At 36.7% G+C, this 10,937-nt stretch overlaps 1 pseudogene; it reads right to left on the minus strand.

Annotated features, from left to right (window-relative positions):
* Positions 1 to 1,405: 1,405 nt before the first annotated feature.
* On the minus strand, positions 1,406 to 2,453 carry LOC110223545 (glutaredoxin-3 pseudogene; annotated as a pseudogene).
* Positions 2,454 to 10,937: the final 8,484 nt, after the last annotated feature.

A 10,937-nucleotide genomic window follows, 5' to 3' on the forward strand; every position in this document is an offset into this window, starting at 1 on the left:
CAGGCGCATTTCATAGGGAAACTTCTTGAATGCTCTCTGTTGCAAATTCTATCCAAACATATTTCCCCTACAGAGGCATAGTGCTCTCATATTTTGTTGGCATAGCACTGGACAGCCACCTGCATGGTGTCAATAACTTGTTGCTTATATTTTCAAAATACATTTTCCTTTATCAAAAGTGAATGGCTCTATGGTGGACTTCCATGTAAATAAGAAAAATAAAAATGATTTCAAACCATTTTGTCCCTCGATTTCTGTGGCATCATCTAGGTAGCCAGGAAAGAGTTGCCAGGTCTCAGTAAACAACTCTTCTTTGAAGGCAAATACAAAGAGGAGAAAATTAATTTGACATAAAACACTTAGGATCCTAGTGCATCACAATGACCAACCATGATTCCAGAGGACATATGATGAAACACATTACTCAAATCCAGAAAGAGAGGTGATGGACTTAGGCTGAAGACTGAGGTATAGCTTGGACATGGTCAATGTGGGAATTACTTTTACTTGAATTTACATATTTTTAAACATGCATATTGTTTGCTTGTTTTCTAAATGAGGTCAGAAAAGTGGAAAGGAGACAAGGCATTTCTTCATTTGAAAAAATAATAATTTTAATAAAGCAAATGGGTGTGACAGAAATAGCCATATTCATTGATCTTAAAGTAGACTAGTGTTGCTTCTATCACAAGCTTTCTTATGTGTGTATGTGTGTGCATGTGTGTGTGCATCCCTTAACCACAACTGTCCTTACAAATAACTTATCTTATTATTAGAGATAAAAAAGTGGTAACAAAAGTATTTAAAATAATGCACCAGGTGATTCTTCCTGTCCATGTGGAAAGAAAATGCGTGTTGATATTTTTATATAGTAAGTCAAAGGGGAGAATTCTGGGAAAATGGTGGAGTAGGTCAGAAAATTTCAAACTCTCAAGATTTTCCTTCACAAAAGAGATAAATAGCACCTCATAGTGAACATAGAGTGGTGAAAATAAATAATAGTATAGGCAGAACAGGGCTTCTTTTGGAACAATAGGAGAAGATCTGAAGAAAAATGCCAGGATTAAATTTCATCCCTGTGAAGAATAAACACAGCCAGGCTAGGGGCACTTACACAACAAGTGGCAAGCTTTGGGGTTAGCTGGGTTGGGAGGCTGCCTTGACCCCAGTCACAGGAACTTTTTTTTTTTAATGCCTTCTTTTTCAATTGAATTTTGAGATGTTGTGGGGGGAAGGAAGGGGTGCTAATATGACTGTGTACATGGAGCATGACTGTGGGCAGGAAGACAGACACAGATGATGAACAGGTGAAGAAGCCCTAGGCACCCCACTCCCCAGGACTGACTCATGAATCATTCCACACTCAGGGAATGCTTTGGGCAGCACTCTGCAGCCCTGTAGATCCTTAAGTTTCTCTTTCCAGGACAGGCAAAATTTGCCATTTTCTTTCAGTTCCTTAACTATATCCAATTCTCCAACAAGCTCACCTTTCATGTACAACGGGGGGTACGTTGGCCAGTTGGAGTAAACTTTTTGTCCTTGCTGCACTTCTTCATCCTTCAAGATATCAAAGGTATCAAAATCAAGACCAGTTTCATTAAGAAGTTCTAGAATTTGTTTGCTGAATCCACATTTTGCCATCTGTTCGCTTCCCTTCATAAACAGCATCACAGAAGCTTTATTTGTCAGTAATTTGAGCCTCTCTTCTAGTTTGGGGGCTTTGGGGCAAATTTTATGAAGCTTGTTAGAAAGTGCCAGTTCCTTAACAATATGAGCCCTCCTATCAGCTTTCCAGACACATATAACAGAGGATAAGTGGGTCACCTGGAGTATATTTTGAGTCCTTGGTGCACATCTTCATCTGAAAAGATATCAAAACTGCTACACTGAATATTATGCTTGTTAAGAATTTGCACCATCTGCTTGCTGAAGCCACAGTGGGGTTCTTGTGGTGACCCTTTTGTGAAGAGCATGCATGGAGAGGCGTTTGTCAGCTTCTTCAGCCGACATTCAAGGTCTTCCTTCATGAATTCGACGGGGGTAAGAACAGTGCTGGAGATGTGGCACGCCACCTTCCTGGTCAGTTCAGAGGCGTGGGCACAAATAACTGATCCACTCTCTGCTTGTTCTTAAAGAACAGAAAGGTCGGGACAGAGATATTTTCAAATATCACAGACACTTCAGGAATACCTTCCCCTTCCAACTTCACAAATGCCACTTGGGGGCATTCCTTGGCTAATTCCTCCATGACACCCTTCATCTGGGTGCACTGAGGAGCTCATGGTGCCCAGAAATGGATGACAATAAGGGACCTGGATCAGAGGTGCAGCAGCTCCTCCAACCATAGGACAACACCTCCAGCAGAGGCCTGGGCTGGGGGTTGGCCTCAGGCTCCAACCCTGACCCTGCCCAGCCACCACCTCAGCCCCAGCTGCCACGGCCTTAGACGCCATGCTGCCCACTGCCTGTGCACTTCATTGGTGCTGCAATCAGGCAGGAGTAAAAGAGTGCTATCCACTCACAGGAACTTTTACCTCTGGGACAGTGAGGGGAGTGGGGCACCTGAACTGGGGAAGGTCTAGGGAACCTCTACTGACAACGAACATCAAACCTAGCTTTCCTGTGGAGATGTGGTGGGGGCAAGAAGGAACCAGCACAGGTGAGTGCAGAAGCGGTGAGGTGGGATGCACTGGATGTGGGCACTTAAAGGAGGCCGGGATCTGACACCAGAGGCACCAACCTCCATACACCAGGACTAGAAGCGATTATAAAAAACTAAACTATTAAAAAAAAATGCACAGGCAAAGGAGAAAGAGTCTAACCATAGAGAGCTACTATGGGAATAGAGAAGACCAGGTACCATCTTCAGAGGAGCATACTGAAGCAAAGAAGCCCTCTTCTACCCCAAATACTAATGTCAAATGGTTACCTGCCAAAAAGGATTCATTGAAGAACTTAAAAAAATACTTTAAAAGTCAAATGAGATACACTGAGGAAAAACTAAAAAGAAAAATAAGATTAATCCAAGAAAAGCAAGGAGATTGTGAAAAGAAAGTCAACCAATTAGAAAAGGAGATCCAGAATGTTAAGGAAGAAAATGACTCTTTGAAAATCAGAATGGGGCAAAAGGAAGCCAGCAAAGTTAGAAGAGGTGAAGAAACAAAACAAAATATAAAGAATAGGAAAAATAGAAGAGAATGTGAAACATCTCATAAGAAAATCCACAGATCAAGAAAACACAAAAATTATCAGACTACCTGAAAGCTATGATAAAAAAAGGATCTTGATATAATAGTGCAAGAAATAATTTTTAAAAATTGTCCTGAAGCATTAGAAAAGCAAGGGAAAATAGAAACAGGAAAAGTCCACTGATCACCACATGAAAGAGATCAAACAAGGAAAACTAACAAGAATATTATAGTCAAATTCTGAAACTCCTAGCTTAAGGACAAATATTCTGAACAACAAGGATAAGAAAAAAATTATGTGTGGTGGTACTACAATTAGAATTACACAAGACCGAGTAGTGGGGACACTAAAAAACCTCAGGTCTTGGAACACTATATATTGAACAGCAAAAGAACTGGGCTTCTGGCCAAAAATGTCATACCCATCAAAGCTAAGCAAAATTCTGAATGAAAAAAAAATGGATATTTAAGACTTTCAGGACTTTGTTAAAAAAAAACAAAAAACAAAACTGAACTTAATAGAAGATTTGAAATACAAGAACCAAGAGAAATATTATGAACATACCAATGACCAATTACAAGGGACTCAATAAGGATATGATGTTTACCTTTTAGGTATGTAAAATGTAAAAACAATATCTAAGATTGTTATTAGTGTTTTTGCACCTTATAAGAAAGATTGGAGGATACATGAATATGATATGACTTCAAAAATTAAAACTGTTTAGGGGGGCAGAGCCAAGATGGCAGAGTGAAAGCAGTGACTTGCTTGAGCTCTCCCCCCAAACCCCTCCAAATACTCATAAAAAATGGCTCTAAACAAATTGTAAAGCAGCAGAACCCACAAAAAGACAGAGTGAAACAAATTTCCAGCCCAAGACAACCTGGATGATTGATCAGAAATGTGTATTCCACCAGGCTGGGAGCACAACGCAGCACAGCATGAGCGTGGGTGTGCAGGCCTCAGCGAACCTGAAGCAGGCCTCAGAGGACTGAATTGTGGGCAGCTGTGGAGGTTTCCAGACTCCTCAATCCACTAATGCCAAACACAACTTAGAAGGTCAGTGGGAAAAGTCTGTTTCTGTCGGTGCTGAGAAAGGAAGGTGAGGATTGAGCTTCCTTCCCCAAGAGTGTGGCCCTGTGGGGGCAGCTGCTTCCTGAGCTTCCAGCCCACAGACTGAGGGGGAATCCAGTGGATGATCAGAGAGGAATTGCAGGGATCTCTTTGCCAGTGCTGAGGCAGGAATCTCTTGCTTTGCCCGTGTTTGGATCTGGGGTCACAGTTCTGGGTGGCGGTGCTGGGGTGAGGAGGAATGCTGGTGTGGTGGAGCTTGTAGTGGCTGTGGAGAGGAACCCTTTCTCACAGTTACAGGACAGAAAGGAATACTTGTGGTCACAGGCCAGGAAAGGAGTAAACACCTTGCCCCTTATTATACCACCTTGGAAGAACTGAAACTTTACAGGTCCCTACAAGTATCCCTGAAAACAGCTACACAAACCCCTGAAGCTTGGGACAGTACATTCTCCACATTGGAAACAGACTCTTACCTTAACAAAGAGTTTAAAACTCAAGTTATTGGCTGGGATCATGAGCAAGCAGTGCAAAAAGAGTCAGACTATATTATCTTACTTTGGTGACAAAGAAAATCAAAATATACAACCAAAAAGAAGACAACAAAATCAAAGCTCCTACATCCAAAGCCTCCAAGAAAAATATGAATCAGTCCCAGGCCTTGGAAGAGCTCAAAAGGGATTTTGAGAAGCAAGTAAGGGAAGCAGAGGAAAAACTGGAAGAGAAATGAGAGTGATGCAAGAAAATCATGAAAAACAAGTCAACAGCTTGCTAAAGGAGACCCAAAAAAATACTGAAGAAAATAACACCTTAAAAAATAGCCTAACCCAAATGGCAAAAGAGGTCCAAAAAGCCAATGAGGAGAAGTATGCCCTAAAAAGCAAAATTGGCCAAATGGAAAAGGAAGTCCAAAAGATTACTGAAGAAAATACTTCCTTAAAAATTAGAATAGAGCAATTAGAAGACAGTGACTTTATGAGAAATCAGGACACTGTAAAACAAATCCAAAAGAATGAAAAATTAGAAAACAATGTGAAATATCTCATTGGAAAAACAACTGACCTGGAAAATAGATCCAGGAGAGAGAATTTAAAAATTATTGGACTATCTGAAAGCCATGATCAAAAAAAGAGCCTAGACATCATCTTTCAAGAAATTATCAAGGAAAACTGCCCTGATATATTAGAACCAGAGGGCAAAATAGAAATTGAAAGAATCCACAGATCTCCTCCTGAAAGAGATCCCCAAAGGAAAACTCCTAGGAATATTATAGCCAAATTCCAGAGTTCCCAGGTCAAGGAGAAAATATTACAAGCTGCCAGAAAGAAACAATTCAAGTACTGTGGAAACACAATCAGGATAACACAAGATTTAGCAGCTTCTACATTAAAGGACCGCAGGGCATGGAATATAATATTCTTGAGGGCAAAGGAGATAGGATTACAACCAAGAATCAGCTACCCAGCAAAACTGGGTATAATCCTTCAGGGGAAAAAATGATCATTCAGTGAAATAGAGGACTTTCAAGCATTCCTGATGAAAAGACCAGAGCTGAATAGAAAATTTGACCTTCAAATACAGGACTCAAGTGGAACATGAAGAGGTAAACAGGAAAGAGAAATCATAACATACTTATTAAGATTGAACTGTTTACATTCCTGCATGGAATGATGATATTTATAACTCATGAGACCTTTGTCAGTATTAGGGTAGTTGGAGGAAAAAAGTTATATGTATGTATGTAGATAGATAGATAGATAGATACATGGCACTGGGTGAGTTGAAGATTAAGGGGAAATAAAAAAATTAAAACTGTTTAATAATAGCTAAATGAGTAATTAACTTACACAAATGAAGTGCAAGAGGAAGAACCAAATACAGAGGAATTAAAAGGGAGAGGGATCCTGTTAGTTCTGGAAACCTACTTTCATCAGGAATGATTTTAAGATGGAAAATATATATATAATCTAAAAAAGATAAAAGTCTTCTAAATTTAGAAAGAGATAAAACTCTAAAGCTATAGGGGGGAACATAAAGGAGGGATCTTCAGAGGGAAGGGTGAAGGAATAGGTCAAAGGGGTGTACAAAAAGATATTTTGAGTTATGCAAAGGGGAAGACAAGGAAGGAATTGTTGTGGTGGGATAGGTTAAGTAATAGGAAGACAAGGGAATTGGTAGAAGAAAAACAATAGGTCAAAGGGGCATATAAAAAATGTTTAGATTTATGGGAATGGGAGGATAAGGGAGGAATCTCTGGAGGTGGTGGAGGTTAAGTAATAGGAGGGCAATGTAGCAGGTAGAAGTAAAAGAATTAGAGGAATTAGGAGATATAGGGAAAAAGAGATAAGTATAAACATAAAAACAAAGACTAGGAATAGAATCTCTTAGGGAAAGTATATATTAATATATGTATGTATGCATGTGTGTGTATATGTATGTGTGTGTATATATGCATACGTGTATGTATATAGCTATATAGCAATATATATGTATATATCTGTATCTATGTATGTATGTATGTAGGTTTCATATATACATATGTGTGTATACATATGTGTGCATACATACATGTGTTTATACGTGTGTGTGTGTGTGTGTGTGTGTGTGTGTGTGTGTGTGTATAAATATAAAAACATATATCCACACAATTGTAGCAAGGCTGAGGTCAGGGTGGAGAAAGGGGGGAAAAAGAATAAAGAATAAAGTAAAAAGTGTACAGCAGAGAAAGAAAAGAAAACTGACAAGGAAGCAAAGAAAAGATGGACAGCTTTCAGCATAACATGGAGTATTTAATATATAGGCTTACTTGCAATGGAAAGTTATTGCTATATATTCTGAATCCTGTCCTATGTTGTGCTACACATATGACTTATTTTCTTTTCCTGTTTTATATTTAAGTTTAATATTTAAATTGTTAATGTTTCCTTTTGTTTTCTTATTATGTATTTATTTCAGAAAAAAATTAAAAAAGGCATTCAATGACCAACTTAGATTAAAAAAAATACAAGCAACAAGCGCAACAGTTGGTAGTATGAATGAATACAAAAGTTTAACACATTCCCATAATAATATTGTTAGATGATAAAAAATTCAGAATGAATTGAGTCTGGTAATAAATGTGTGTGTAGAGATAGAGACTTGATATATGATTTTATGGTATAGGGGACTCTCATATAATGAAATTTCATCTCTAGGTTGCATAAGAATAAAAAGAACTTTACTTAGAATGATGTGACACCTTTCTAAAACCATCAGCAAGCATTATCTATAATAGTGACAAGATTAAAGCCTTCCAAATAAGATCAGGAGTGAAGCAAGCAGTCCCATTATCACTGCTATTAGTCAATATTATAATAGAAATGCTAGCTATAGCAATGAGATAAGAAAAGAAATAGAATTAGAAGAGGAAATGCAGAAACAAAATTCACTCTGCCAATATACTAGAGAAATCTAGAGAATAAACTAAAAAAACTAGTTGAAATAATTAACAACTACCAAAGTCTCTGTATAAAAAATTGTTGTTTAGTCATTTTTCAATCATGTCTGACTCTTATTGAACGCTTTGGGCTTTTCTTAGCACATATATTGAATTGATTTGCCTTTTCTTTCTGTATAGGTAGAAAAAAAAAAACAACAGTAGTAAATGACCATAGTAATCTAGTGCTTGATAAACCCAAAGATCTAAGCTTTTGGGACAAGAATTCATTTGACAAAACTACTAGGAAAACTGGAATGCAGTCTGTCAGAAAATAGGTATAGATCAACATCTCCCACTGTAAATCATGATAACTTAAAAAACGGTACATGACTTAGACTTAAAGTGTGATACCATAAGTAGATTAGAGAAGTATGAAATAATTTACCTGTCAGATCTGTGGATAATAGAATAATTTATGACCAAAGATGAGATAGCTATCATTATGGGATATAAAGTCAAAAATTTTGATTATATTAATTTAAAAAGGTTTTGCACAAAATGAAACCAATGCTTCCAAGATTAGGAGGAGAGCAGAAAGCTAAGGGGAAAAAAATACAGCAAGTTTTTAGCTGAAGGTCTAATTTTCCAAATATATAGAGAACTGAGTCAAAATACAAGTCATTCCTCTATTGATAAATGGTCAAAGGGTATAAACAAGCAGTTTTTAGGTAAAAAAAATCAAAGCTTTCAAAAGTCACAAGAAAACAATTTTAAATTACTATTGATTAGAGAAACACAAATAAAACAATTCTGAGTTACCATCTCACACCTATCAAGTTGACTAATATGGAAGAAAAAAAAAGACAAATGTTTAAGATGTGGAAAAATTGATATACTAATACAATTTTGGTAGACTTGTGAACTGATGAAATCATTTTGGAGAGCAATTTGGAACTATGCCCAAAGGGCTATAAAAATGTATGCTCTTGATCTGGCTATATGACTGTTAGATCTGTATCCCAAAGATATTAAAAATAAAAGAAGGAAAAGGACCTCTATGTACAAAAATATTTACAGCATTTCTTTTTGTGGTGGAAAAAATTTGGAAATTTAAAACCTGCACATCAATTGGGGAATGGTTGAATAAGTTGTGGTATACTGATTTTAATGGACTGCTATTGTGGTATAAAAATTAATGAGCAGGATGCTTTCAGAAAAAAAATCTGAAAAGATTTACAGGAATTGATGCAAAGTGAAGTGAGCAGGATTAAAAGAACATTGTACACAGGGATAAAAATATGATGATCACCTTTGAATGACTTAGCTATTCTTAGGAATATGATGATCTAAGACAATTCTGAAGGATTCATGATAAAAAATGCTATGTGTCTCCAGAGAAAGAACTGGTGGAATCTGAGTGCAGATCAAAGCATACTTTTCTATTTGTTTTTACTTTATTTTTCTTGGTGTTTTTATTGAGGGGGGGTCCTTTGTTTTCTTTCACAACATGACTAATATGGAAATATATTTTGCATGAGTGCATGGGTATAGCCAACATTAATATTTTTTTTCCTTTCTCAATGAATGTGGAATCCCTTTCTCAAGGGATATGGGGAGAGAATTTGAGACTTAACTTTTTAAATGAATATTAAAGTTGTTTTTATAAGTAATTGAAAAAAAGTTAAATTGAAGGAAATTGCTTCTATTAGAGGAATTTAACACCTGGAAATTTCTCTGAAACTTAATTTGAGATGCCTACAACACTGAAAAATTAAGTGTTTTGACCAAGATCACAAAGATAGTTTGTGTCAAAGGCGGTGCTTGAACCCAGCTTTCCTGGCTTCGATTAGAGGTCTCTATCCTTTATACAATACTGTCTCTATAATGCCAATTCAACAGGGACTGATTAATGAGAGCCCAACATTTATGAACATATGTGGCATGTTGGACTTGATACAATTTCCCACGTGGACTTCAAAGGATATTTGACATTCTTGTCTGGCTATACTCATGTGAGGAGACAAGAACTTCTATCAGCTTTTGTTATGGGAAAGTGCCCACCTTAATGAATAGGAAGCCAGGAGGTTATACTTTGTTGTTTCTCTCCCTATTTTTTTTCTATTTTTCTCTGCCTTACGTAAATTGGAATAATGAAGAAAGGCTGGATTAGGCTGTGGTTCTTTGAGCTTTGAAAGGATGGAAGAGCTCAAAGAATCCATAAACTCTTTAGAACATGCTAAAAATTTTTAGCAGCACTGCCCATTAAGGAATGACCCATTTGACTTAGTGTAGCAGTATTTTGATAGCAGTACTCCGTTGAGCCTGGAGCAAAAGAAGTATGACTTTTGTCTATAATAAAACCATGGCCCTAGCCAGAGACTCACCAACAAAGTATGAGAGAATTCATTCTGTAAGACAAATCACAAGATAGGCATAGGTAAACACTTAGGATTGACTTGGATGAAAATTTTAATGTTTAGTTCTCATTATTTTATACATAATGAATCAGAATCTCAGAAAGATTGTGATGTGCCTAGGGTGGAGATTTAAAGCCATTCCCTTTGATTTGAAATCCAGTAGTACTCTTTCCACTAAACTTTACTCTAAATCTTAAGATCTTTGGTTCCATTTTTCTAATAAAGACATTGAAAGAAACTCCACAAATCTCTTTTAAGCAGCAAAATCAGCAAAAATGTTTCAATATTTAATATCTAAGGTCTATTTGAATTTTAAAATTTGTTAATTGAGGCAACCTTATCACTAATCTGAGACAACTGCCAAATGGCATATCAATGCAAGTTGTTATTGACTATACTTTGCCTGAACCACCTGCAGTAACAAAGCATCCTATCATTGTCCTATCATGTCCTATCATTCTTGTGTTTTCATCATAACTCACATTTATATATCACTTTAAAGCTGACATTAGTAAAGAAAATAAGAACCAATAGGTACAACCATTATAACTAAAAATCTGAATCATTTATCACTATATCAAAGAAAGATCTGAATGACAAATTTAATATTTCACTTCTCATCTGTATGTTTTGGCATAAAGTAGACATTGGTTAAGCTGGTCTTCTTGTTGTACTATCTTACTTTTTAAAAACAAGTATTCATTCCCCCCCATGCCATGTAAAAACAGTTTTTAACATTTAAAAAAGTTGAGTTCCAAATTCACTATTTTCTTCCCTGTTTCACCTGTCCCTCCTTATCGGAAAGCAAGCAATTTGATAGAGGTCAGATATAGAAGAAACAT

The sequence above is a fragment of the Phascolarctos cinereus genome, unplaced genomic scaffold (assembly GCF_003287225.1).
Source record: "Phascolarctos cinereus isolate Bilbo 61053 unplaced genomic scaffold, phaCin_HiC Scaffold_7;HRSCAF=346, whole genome shotgun sequence".
Taxonomy (NCBI): domain Eukaryota; kingdom Metazoa; phylum Chordata; class Mammalia; order Diprotodontia; family Phascolarctidae; genus Phascolarctos; species Phascolarctos cinereus.